The sequence below is a fragment of the Salvelinus namaycush genome, chromosome 10 (genome assembly GCF_016432855.1).
Source record: "Salvelinus namaycush isolate Seneca chromosome 10, SaNama_1.0, whole genome shotgun sequence".
Taxonomy (NCBI): Eukaryota; Metazoa; Chordata; class Actinopteri; order Salmoniformes; family Salmonidae; genus Salvelinus; species Salvelinus namaycush.
This window is the reverse complement of record NC_052316.1, coordinates 11115664-11128241: the sequence shown is the minus strand read 5'-3', so window position 1 is coordinate 11128241 and position 12578 is coordinate 11115664. Positions and strand designations below refer to the sequence as shown.

The 12578-nt window shown below is 43.5% G+C and overlaps 1 long non-coding RNA gene across 2 annotated transcripts in view; it reads right to left on the bottom strand.

Moving 5' to 3' along the window:
- The window catches only part of LOC120054670, a 101504-nt gene extending 89219 nt beyond the window's left edge, over window positions 1-12285 (bottom strand). For both annotated transcript variants that reach the window (XR_005477624.1, XR_005477625.1), the window contains exon 1: window positions 12008-12285. This is a non-coding gene — a long non-coding RNA (uncharacterized LOC120054670). The remainder of the gene's footprint in view (window positions 1-12007) is intronic.
- Window positions 12286-12578: the final 293 nt, after the last annotated feature.

Genomic DNA, 12578 nt, shown 5'->3' with positions numbered 1-12578 from the left:
ACACGGCCTCATCCACATCGACAGCACCACAGTGGAGACGGTCAAAAGTTCCTCGGCATACACATCACTGAGGACCTGAAAATGGTCCCTCCACACTTACATTGTGGTAAAGAAGGTGCAACAGCGTCTCTTCCACCTCAGGAGGCTGAATAAATGTGGCTTGGCCCCTTAAGTCCCTCAAAAACGTCTACAGATGCACCATCAAGAAAATTCTGTCAGGCTCTATCCCCGCCTAGTACGACAACTCTGGCGCCTGCAGCCGCAAGGCTTTCCAGAGGGTGGTGCAGTCAGCCCAACGCGCCCCCCGGGGTCACACCGCTTGCCCTCCAGGACATCTACAGCGCCCGGTGTCACAGGAAGGCCAACAAGATCATCAAGGACTTCAGCGACCCGAGCCACGGCCTGTTCACCCCACTACCATCTAGAAGGAAAAGACAGTACAGGTGCATCAAAGTTGGGACCGAGAGACTGAAATAAAGCTTCTATCTCCAGGCCATCAGACTGTTGAACATCACTAGCCGGCTACCACCCGGTACTCTACCCTGCACCTTAGAGACTGCTTCCCCATGTACATGGAGTCATTGAACACTGGTCACTTTAATCATGTTTACATACTATTTTACCCACTTCACATGTACATACTGGATTCTAGTCATGGCTCATCCTATATAACTACTGCTGTGCACACCTTTTCTATTCATATACTGTCCATATTGTCTATACACACTATTTATTTAATATATATTATATATATTCCGGACTGTGACTATTTCTTATTTTTGGGGGTTAATGTACTGGCTAGATATTACTGCACTGTTGGAGCTAGAGACATAAGCATTTCTCTGCACCTGCGATAACATCTGCAAACATGTTGTTTACGGTAAACAAGTAGAGCAGAATGTTCAACTTAAAAGTCGTGGAGTCATCTCCTCACCAGGTGGGGAGGGAGGAAGGTGATATAGGTCAGAGCATACCAAGGTAAACAACCCTGGTAGTATCACTACCCAGACCATGAGGCAACTCAAGTGCAACGCACCAGAATCTGCCCTCAGCAACAGCTAGCGAATGAAAGGGGTTTCTCACTTAACCACACAGGAGAGTAATGGGTTTTTCCCCTTGAGAGAGCGGGATAACTTTTCTCCATCTTCCCCTTTCTGTAGTGATGTGACTGTGCAGCTTATTAACTGCTACCTTCGCCCTTTTCAATTCGCTCTCTCTGTGTTAATGTTTGTGTGCTGCGCAGCAACTGCAGTTTTTAATGCCTGTTTGTTTAACCTGAGTGAGTGGTTAAAATTTTAAAAGAAGGTTATTGAAAGTACGTCTCGTTCTCCCTCTCTCCTGGGGTAATGTGTTTCCAAGAAGGGTTGATACGGGAGTGTACACCCTATGCAGCTCGCGTGCCCTCATTTCCATGAGGCCAGCCAGCGGTGGTAATATGTGTGGTGCAAGTCAAGTGAAGGGGAGCCAGCCAGCGACCCTAGTGTGTGTGAAAGGGAAAACAACATGCATCAATATGTGAGGAATCTAGATGGTTCCCAGCTTGCACATATCATCCTGAGAGGTTTCTTAGAGCTGGGTTGTCCTATTGTTATTTTGCATACAACCTTCCTACAACTTTCTGGGAATGGTGCAGGATAGTTGCATGGCTTTTGAACATTCTCAGCATATTTAAGGAACGTCACAAAAAACATGATTCTCTTGGTGTTTCATTACTTTAACAGAATGTTTCCTAAAAGTTCAAACATGGTTACAATTAATAAAAATGTTGGTGATGTTCTAGGAATGTTCTCCAACTGGTTTGAAATTGGGAATATTCTCAAATAGTTCATAACGTTAAGAAACAATGTTCTTCTGTGGAAATGTCAGTACTTTTGCGTAACGTTTCCTACAGGTTTACTCATGGTTCTATTTAAAGTCTCCAGCTAGCACGTAACTTTCTGGTACCATACGTCTCTTAGAGGGTGGTTATCATTTGGTTATTTTGCATACAACTTTCCCAAAACATTCTTGGAATCTTGCAGGATACCCAGCTAGCATATAACGTTCTGAGAACCACATATTTCTTAGCTGGCAATTTCAGTACTTCAGCATAAGGTTTTCTACAGGTTTCCTCGTGGCTCTATTTAGTCATGTTCTCAGAACTTTCCATAAAAAAAACACAAGAAAACATTAGTAACGTTCTAAGAATGTTATTTAAAAACGTAAACATTTCGTTCTCAGCATCAACCAAATTCTCTATAAGGAGTGTGCTCAGGTGTGTTGGCCACGCCCACTAATGGGCCACACTGGAGCTTGTTTCCTTTGAAATTGAGTCTGTTTGAATAGACAAATGAACAGCTTTGTATGAGTTAAAAAATCATGGCATGCTAGCTCCATCCTGGTGGTGCAGTGGACTAATTCCATGGATAGAAAACAGAATATCATAGGTCAACCGACGCTGTTCCCCAATAATAATAGAAATGTGTTTGCATGATTAATGCCTAAGCAAATTAATTTCCATGTGTCCTATCTGTGTTTGGAGTTCAAAACAGTTCATGTATACTAGCAGTGTTTTTAAAAGTCTTCTTGAAATATTCGGGTGAAAGTTTTAAGGAAGTTATTCAAAAACCTTAAAATAACCTTTGTATTTTGTTCAAAACATTCACAACATTTATTGCACACTCAGAACGTTTTTAATTACCTTCACCAACATATCATTTCCATTCTCAGAACGTTAAGAAAACCTCCCAGGAAAACCTTCGGGGAACCATAGTCAGGAAACGTATGGCTTAGTTCCCAGAACCAATGGGAATCCAAAAACATACAACCCCACAACTTCCAAGGAACCAAATGTGCTAGCTGGATAGCTAAAGTCTCATCGCTAACCAGGCGTCTCTTTCACTCTCTCTCTCTCTCTCTCTCTGGGGGGGATAGTTTCCTGTGGTGGGATTCTAGACGGGACCCCAAACCGTCTGTTAGTTGCCCCCGTTGAGTCACAGTCTACGGGTGAACTGATGTAATAGGGCAGGAATCCGGCCCATACACTGCCAGTCTAGACAGCCTGGCCCGCTCCCTCAACCTGAAGTGGAAAACAATAGTCTGGGAAACAAGCTCGGCCAGGGGGTTGCCATTTTGTGGTCTTATATCGCCCCCCTGTGGCTGCTAGGTGTATTCTGTTGGATGACCTCAGTTTTTGCAAAAACAGGTGGAATCATAAAACAGTCAAATGAAAATCACCAATCATAAGGACACAGATCCATACTATAGAAATACAGATATATTCCCCCATTGTGGTTATGCATATTTTACAGTAACATTTGCCTTTTAAGGGAAACCCCACAATAATCCACCCTCCATCACTCCTTAATTAAGGGGCAGCAGGTAGCCTAGTGGTTAGAGTGTTGGGCCAGTATTTGTTCTTAACTGACTTGCTTAGTTAAAAAAATAACTCCAAATACCTTTAAAAGGCCTATATAACAGTCAGTTAATGTCAGTAGCTGTGCATTCTGATGAGTCATTGTGACCATTATCCTGCAGCATCTGACTGGAACAGAGCTCTTACTGCAGAGAGAGCATCTCCAGGTAATGCTTTCATTAACACCTTCCAGCTAACCCTCCTCCCTAACAACCTACTGGAAAATTGATAACCCACATGTACAGTGCACACACACACTTCCTGGAAACTCGGGAGCTGTCGGGAGAGGGTTACGATGCCGGCATTTCCTCACGTTCTTCCCCGCAATGCAATTGCAGCATCACGGGACATAGCAGTGCACAATAGTGGAGTAAGCTGATAGGATGGACCCATCTTGTGGCTGGCCAATCCCTGTGCAATGCACAAACAATCAGAGAGCAGCCGATAGAATCCAAATCGGAAAGGGTGAGGAGTTTCCCGGTTATTGATGTCACTTGGCAGTTACTGCAGAGAATGCTGTGTGTTCTGCAGAGGCGCTGTTTGAGTTGAGGTGACAGATCAATATCTGTCTGTGTGTGTGTGTGTGTGTGTGTGTGTGTGTGTGTGTGTGTGTGTGTGTGTGTGTGTGTGTGTGTGTGTGTGTGTGTGTGTGTGTGTGTGTGTGTGTGTGTACTACGCAAATATGTTTGTGTAGGTGTGCATGTGGGAGGACACTGTTATCACTGATAACAGTCTTGTTTTTTGTTTTGTGTTCCAGTACTAGTAGGGACATCACCTTGTTCTGTGGGTCAGGTCCACATGAAACAGGAACAAAACACACTAGAGGCCTAGCAATTACAGTAAATAAAAGTCAGCCTCCAAACAAACGAACAGAGGAAAGCACTGAATTACAAAGCACTGGGCTGGAATTCAGGAAGAGTAGGGCAAATAAGGGTTTCACTGACTGAGGACAGAAAGAATAGTCCACGGCTCACAAATTTGGGTTGGTGTCAAATTACAAATTAAAATGAGGGGTGAAATCCTCATGGATAGATGAATGCACTTTTAAATGATTGAAATGGTTGAATTTAAATCAAATTGGCCTCGACTAAGGTTACAAACAAAGGTATACAGGGGCGGCAGGTAGCCTAGTGGTTAGAGCATCGGGCCAGTAACCGAAAGGTTGCTGGATCGAATTCCTGAGCTGACAAGGTAAAAAATATGTAGTTCTGAACAGGGCTGTTAACCCACTATTCCCCGGTAGGCCGTCCTTGTAAAAATGATTTGTTCTTAACTGACTTGCCTAGTTAAATTGTAAAATATAAACAAACAATCTGACTTTTGGACAATGCATAGGCCTAATACAACGGCGCAATGCATTGGAAAACTGGCCTGAGCCATTTGGATGGAAATGGTGTTAAGTAGAGGTCGACCGATTAATCGGAATGGCCGATTAATTAGGGCCGATTTCAAGTTTTCATAACCAGCGACTCCTGTGGCGGGCCGGGCGCAGTGCGCGCTAACCAAGGTCGCCAGGTGCACGGTGTTTCCTCCGACACATTGGTGCAGCTGGCTTCCGGGTTGGATGCGCACTGTGTTAAGAAGCAGTGCGGCTTGGTTGGGTTTCGGAGGACACATGGCTTTCGACCTTCGTCTCTCCCGAGCCCGTACGGGAGTTGTAGCGATGAGACAAGATAGTAATTACTAACAATTGGATACCACGAAATTGGGGAGAAAAAGGGGTAAAATAAAATTACAATAATAATAAAAAAATATATTAAAAAATATATATAATAATAATAATAATAATATTGCCTGCTAACATGAATTTCTTTTAACTAGGAAAAATGGTGTCACTTCTCTTGCAACAGAGTCAGGTTATATGCAGCAGTTTGGGAATGCCTAGCTCATTGCAAACTGTATGAAGACTATTTCTTCCTAACAAAGACAGCCAACTTCGCCAAACGGGGGATGATTTAACAAAAGCGCATTTGCGAAAAAAGCACAATCGTTGCACGACTGTACCTAACCACAAACATCAATGCCTTTCAATACACAGAAGTATATATTTAGCATATTTAGCTAAAGGAAATCCAGGTTAGCAGGCAATATTAACCAGGTGAAATTGTGTCACTTCTCTTGCGTTCATTGCACGCATAGTCAGGGTATATGCAACAGTTTGGGCCGCCTGGCTCGTTGCGAACTAATTTGCCAGAATTTTACATAATTATGACATAACATTGAAGGTTGTGCAATGTAAGAGGAATATTTAGACTTATGGATACCACCCATTAGATAAAATACGGAACGGTTCCGTATTTCACTGAAAGAATAAACGTTTTGTTTTCGAGATGATAGTTTCCGGATTCGATCATATTAATGACCTAAGGCTCGTATTTCTGTTATTATGTTATAATTAAGTCTATGATTTGATAGAGTAGTCTGACTGAGCGATGGTAGGCACCAGCAGGCTCGTAAGCATTCATTCAAACAGCAATTTTGTGCGTTTGCCAGCAGCTCTTCGCAATGCTTCAAGCATTGCGCTGTTTATGACTTCAAGCCTATCAACTCCCGAGATGAGGCTGGTGTAACCGATGTGAAATGGCTAGCTAGTTAGCGGGGTGTGCGCTAATAGCGTTTCAAATGTCACTCGCTCTGAGACTTGGAGTAGTTGTTCCCCTTGCTCTGCATGGGTAACGCTGCTTCGAGGGTGGCTGTTGTCGATGTGTTCCTGGTTCGAGCCCAGGTAGGAGTGAGGAGAGGGACGGAAGCTATACTGTTACACTGGCAATACTAAAGTGCCTATAAGAACATCCAATAGTCAAAGGTATATGAAATACAAATCGTATAGAGAGAAATAATCCTATAATTCCTATAATAACTACAACCTAAAACTTCTTGCCTGGGAATATTGAAGACTCATGTTAAAAGGAACCACCAGCTTTCATATGTTCTCATGTTCTGAGCAAGGAACTTAAACGTTAGCTTTCTTACATGACACATATTGCGCTTTTACTTTCTTCTCCAACACTTTGTTTTTGCATTATTTATACCAAATTGAACATGTTTCATTATTTATTTGAGGCTAAATTGATTTTATTGATGTATTATATTAAGTTAAAATAAGTGTTCATTCAGTATTGTTGTAATTGTCATTATTACAAATACATTTATTTTTTTAAATCAGCCGATTAATCGGTATTGGCTTTTTTGGTCCTCCAATAATCGGTATCGGTATCAGTGTTGAAAAATCATAATCGGTCGACCTCTCGTGTTAAGGTGTAGTCACCTCCAGCATGTGTACACTAAGCCAGTGGGCCTGCCTTTTACAGGTGGGGCTTCCGAACAAAGAGCCTGGTATATAGCCTCTCCCACCCCCTAACCACACCAACCCACCTTAAGAAAAAGAGCGAGGACAGTGGGCCACCAACCGACAGGGCAGGAGAGCACTTGCTTTGTGAGAAAGAGACGAAGAGGTAGAGGGTCAGAGTATAGTGAAAGGTAGGAGAAGGGGTGTTTTTCATCCCCACCTCTCTGTTGTTTTTGAGGACTATCACGGGCTATCACAGTTTTATTCAGAATGTATAGTATAATGCTATAGTAAAATGGAGAACCAACTGTGACTTGTTCCTAACAATTCCAAAAGAACTTTAGTGTTGGGGACATGTGATTGTGTCCTAAAAGAGTTGCAATATTTATTTTTACATTCATCCATTTTCAATGTTTATGGCAATGGAATGCATCATCAACACAGAACTCTTCCAACATAACTGGACTTAGTGGAGATGAACTTGTATTTTTTCTGCTGCTTTTCTGGACTAGTCTCGTATAGTGTCACATAACATGTGGGTTTTGAACAGCCTGCTAGTTTAAAAATGAGCAAAGAAGAGCTATGCAATAAGACAGAGGTGCTGTGTCTGACGTTGCCATGATGCCCCAGCCACATCAACACATTTTGAAAAAGGGGCACCTAGGCTTATACAGTAGCCTTAAGTGGTTGGCTTAATCCCAGAGCCTCCCACAAACATTTTAGGGGAAAAAACACACAGTAAACCATTTCTCTGACAGAAATCCTTGCCACACGTTGGGGTTTCTATGGCGAAAGCAACAAACTCATTTGCAGGGTTCGCAGTGGTCTCCCAAAAATGACACAAAAAACCTTTAAGAGTTTCCTCCACACTAAACTCTCCACAAGAGATCAACTCTGAGGTTGGTGATATGACTCATTTTGCACACAGTAAAAGTGACCTGCATAGTCAGCGGACAGCCATATATTCCTATCATGACCAGAAATACTACACTTTTTCCTCAGCAAAAGCCTCCTTTTTTGGGAGAAACTCCAGTTTGCTAAATCTATTTCTGGGAATAGTGGAACACACCACCAGAATACTCCCTAAAATGGGATGAGTGGTTTGTCTGGGCATTTGGGAGGGATGAAGGGGGGGGACGGACGTTAAAATAGGACCGATGTGTGTGTGTCACACTCTCGTCTCTTGGCGCGTGTCGGTGCCAGTTGATGCCCTGGTGCGACTTCTGGCCAGCGACGGCGAGTGAGTATTGTGACTCTGAGGCTTCTAGGCACGCGTGCCGGGGGGGGGGGGGGGGGGGGGGGGGCAGCAGCCATACTGACGTCGGTGCAAGTCAAGGAGGAAATGGAAAAACACATCATGTACCTAATGGTCAATTCTTCTGGGGACAGACAAACAGCTCTTTGTTACCATTTATGACCAAGATGTTATCAGCCAATGTTTTATCACTCCCATACATTTTGACCTTGTACTCCGTAAAAATGTATATACATGTTACACACACATACACACACACACATCAAAGCTAGAACACTCCAGAACACCAGCTTAGATTACTTACACTAAAGCCAATCATCACAAACAAATAAACAAACATGGGTGTCTGTCCGGTCTGTCTGTCTTCATGACTCAGCACTGATCCATTAACATGCTGAGCATCGTGTCACTACAGGACACAGGACACTCAACAACACATCAGAAAACCTTGAGCAAGAGTCTAACAGGCTACATCAGCAAGTTCCCAACTGCCAAGAGAGAGAGAGAGAAAGAGAGAGCAGGAGAGAACGAGAAACAGAGTGGGAGCGAGAAAGAGAGGCTGACATGCTCCAGACCTCCACCTTTGACATCATCCTCCATAAATGTCCTGGTTCCCTCCCCCTGAGTGACGACCAGCGTGCGCACAGCAACAACAACTCGAATGACAGGCCATTCTCACGAGTTACAAACGTAATCTTCATCAAGGCCTGTTTCAAGCTTAAAACCTATTACAGAGACCTACTGGATGTGCAGGTTTTTATTCCAGCCATGCACTAACACACCCGTTAGAGGTAATATAAACTCGGGAGAGGTCGAAGGTCGAGAGCCATGCATCCCCTGAAAACACGACCCTGCCAAGCCTCACTGATTCTTGACACACTGCTTTCTTAACCTGGAAGCCAGCCGCACCAATGGGTCGGAGGAAACACCGTCCAGCTGGCGACCGAAGTCAGCTTGCAGCCGCCCGGCTCACCACAAGGAGTCGCTAGAGCGTGACGGAACAAGGAAATCCCGGCCGGCCAAACCCTCCCCTAACCCGGGCAAAGCTGGGCCAATTGTGCACCGCTTCATGGGTCTCCCGGTCACGGCCGGCTGTGAAACAGCCTGGGATCACACTCAGTGACGCCCCAAGCACTGCGATGCAGTGCCTTAGACCGCTGCACCACTCAGGAGGCAAGAACGTTGTTTCTTAACCTTCTCGGAACAATTTCAGAACATCCCTTTAAATAGAACCATGACGAAACATGTAGGAAACGTTATGCTGAAGTACTGAAATTCCCAAAGAAGAACGTTGTTTAACCTTTTATGAACTATTTTAGAACATTCCCAATGTCAAATCTGTTGGAGAACGTTCCTAGAACATTAGAAAAATTGAAATGAAATGTAACCACATTTGAACTTCTGGTAAAGTAATGAAATACGTAGAAAATTACGTTTTTTTGTCAAGTTTCTTAAATGTGTTGAGAATATTCCAAAGCCAAGCATGTACAGTGGGGAGAAAAAGTATTTGATACACTGCCGATTTTGCAGGTTTTCCTACTTACAAAGCATGTAGAGGTCTGTAATTTTTATCATAGGTACACTTCAACTGTGAGACGGAATCTAAAACAAAAATCCAGAAATTCACATTGTATGATTTTTAAGTAATTAATTTGCATTTTATTGCATGACATAAGTATTCTCCGTCCTTATACTTTCAAATATTTCTTGCAGCTTCCTATCCTCATTTCCTTTTCTTTAGAGTTGACCATAAGAGCAGTGCAAAATAAAGGAGCTGCCTTCACCTACATAGCCCTTTGAAACCCACTGAGGAGAGGAGACGCTAAGGGGCCTTTTCAGACATTGTTTGGAAAGCAGCCTAACCCCCAGTCTGAGTAGAACTGGAACCCATCATGCTGTAATTGTCTCCGATTGCACACGGCTACCTCTTACGCCACTACCAAACACTAGATAATGCTGAGCAAAGGTAGTGAGGTCATCTCATCCAGATACACACTTTCACACAGACACACACAAGCAGTCAGCACACACACACCCAGGGTGGCTAATAGAACAGCTGGCTTCCATTTAGCTCTGGCTCGGCCTCCCTGTCCCCCACCCCGGGCCGTTCCACTGTGCCTGGCCCCTGGTGGCTCAAAGATGTGGGTAATCACCAACTCCAAAACAGGGGGAGGGGGACACAATGCAAGACTGTATGTGTGTCACAGAGAGTAGCTCCTTTCTCATCCTGCTGACACACAAAGCCTGCTCTCACAAGTGGAGAAACAATTATGGGTTTTTGTTTTTTCTTTGTTGCACTGCTCTGATGCAGATGTGTCTCCCAGACTCCCACAATGCAAAGCCCTCCTGGTGGGGAAAAAGAGAGCCTATGCTATAAATTCTAAGACACACACATAGACAGACACAGACAGTGGCGTCATACCCATTTCAGTGCTGGGGAGAAGTGAATTACATATAGTCCAACTAGTAATTTAGCAACATTTTGCAGTAGCTTTGTAGTGTTTTCAGTAGTTAATAACTTTTTTGCCATGAAGAGGTGTAGCTAACTACTGGAACTACACACGACTTCTTTTGCTCAAATAAAATATGCAGTGAAGTAGGCAATAATTTCAGACCTGCCTAATTCTCACTTGAAACATATTTTGTATGTGTTTTAAAGGTAAAATTGCACATTCTGTTAATATCTGACTCTGATCTGATCTACAGTTTGTAGTCTATGACATTTCAGATTGAGATATGATAATTTATCGCAAGGTAGTTTGGATGTGGTGAACTACTTTTTAAAAGTAACTTTAGTTAAGTAAACCATATTCTCAAGGAGTTGCTTTAGTGTAGGTTAACTTCTTCCAGTGTGAAGTAGCTTGATAAACTATATTTTCAGAGTAGCTTCCTCAAAACTGGCCCATTTATCCACTCCACTTGTATGCTAAACACATCGGCGATATTGTTTATTTTATGCCTAATTACCCAATGCATGTTTCAGAAATGTTGAGTTTAGTAGCTGCACTACTTGTGTAGCTATGGCCTGCGTATTTCTGTCTGTAGTATTTTTTCCAGTCTGTGTGATGGATAGCGAGTGCCTTTACTGAAGGGGGAAGAAAAAAAGAAGAAAAAAAAAAAAAAAGCACTTGTTGTTTTGTCCTCTTGACAGAACAGCCAGGGCCCAGCCTTGTCTGTATGACGTGTCCTTGCGTCACACTACCATCAACCGTGCTACCCTCCTGTCACCCAAGTAACCGTGCTTGTATTACGCTGCAACAACAGTTACAGTTCATGAGAAACATCTGAGAAAAACAAAGCCACTTGAAGCCTTCATATTTACTCAAACTGTCCTTATCCTAGGAACTAGTTGTGGACTGGAGCCATGTTTTTATGCGTTATGTAATGAACATGACAGGGAGGTAAACAAACATAAGTCTATATCTCAATCTGCTTCTGGGAAGCTTTAAGTCCGAGTGGCGGGAGGCTAGTATACTAGGAAAAAGTAGAGCAAGTGGAAGAGCATGTACTGTAGACTTAAGCCTCGGGCCTGATGCCAAGACGTCTGAGAACAGTGATTGTAAAGCACGTCCTTCACGCCTCGTACTTCATCTTGTTCACAACTAGCCGCCACATACAGTAGGATATTGATCACATCAAGACCGTTCGCATGGGGCTAAGGCAACGTAATGGTTATGAGTAATGAATTTGACCCTACTAGAGCTGCTGTAGGGATTGTGACGAATGCATGAAGGCACAATATTCAACATTGAAGTGTTGCAACGAGACAACACTTGAAACAATGTTGATGTCGCCTAAAGTCACTCAATTATTCGTTGCGACACATGATAGGGCAAACTGAAACGAAAGCAGACCAGAAAGTTAACGGTCAATGACGTAAAACTGTCATTAATGCGACCCTCTCTTTTCTTGTATTTCCAATCATAGCCTTAACGCACTTGTGAGAACCATGTACGGGCAACTAAACCCCAATGCTTCAGTTCAGCATTTACAGTAATCATTATCTACCGAGGGATTTCTCTGTGGAAAGAGAGCACTTCCCTGAGCTGGGCTTGTATTTACTGCTTACCGTTTCTTTTGCACCATAAACCCAATTCCCAGGAGTCCAAACCTTGAGCTTTCCCTCAATCAGAACAAACTGTACCAAGCCTCTGAGACAAAACACAACAGCATATCTGCATGGCTGTGTTGTAAGCAGAGGGGGAGAGCCAGTTAAGACTGAGCTGAAACCGTGTGCACTAGCAGGGTTGAGGTCCGTTTAACATTTTAACATCCAGCCTACTAGTTACAGTTGAACTGAGTACAGAGTCAGCTGATCCTAGATCTGTGATTGAGGGCAATTTCTGCTCGAACCTGCCTTCCTTCCGAGCAAAGCCTGCGTGCTAAGTGTTCATTACCTATAAAGCCATTCCCCCCCCACACACACACACCCACCCCTCTGAAAGAGCCTGAGTCACTGTATCCTCCCTATAGCTCACCCTCTATCACCATCGACACACATAGGAACTCTTCCTCTTTAATCATTACCACATCCTGGATGAAATTATATTCTCCTTCAACACAACGGGAGATAAGAGGCTACACTACACAATAGGACACACGTGCGTGTGCGTGCGTGTGTGTGTGCGTACGTGTGTGTC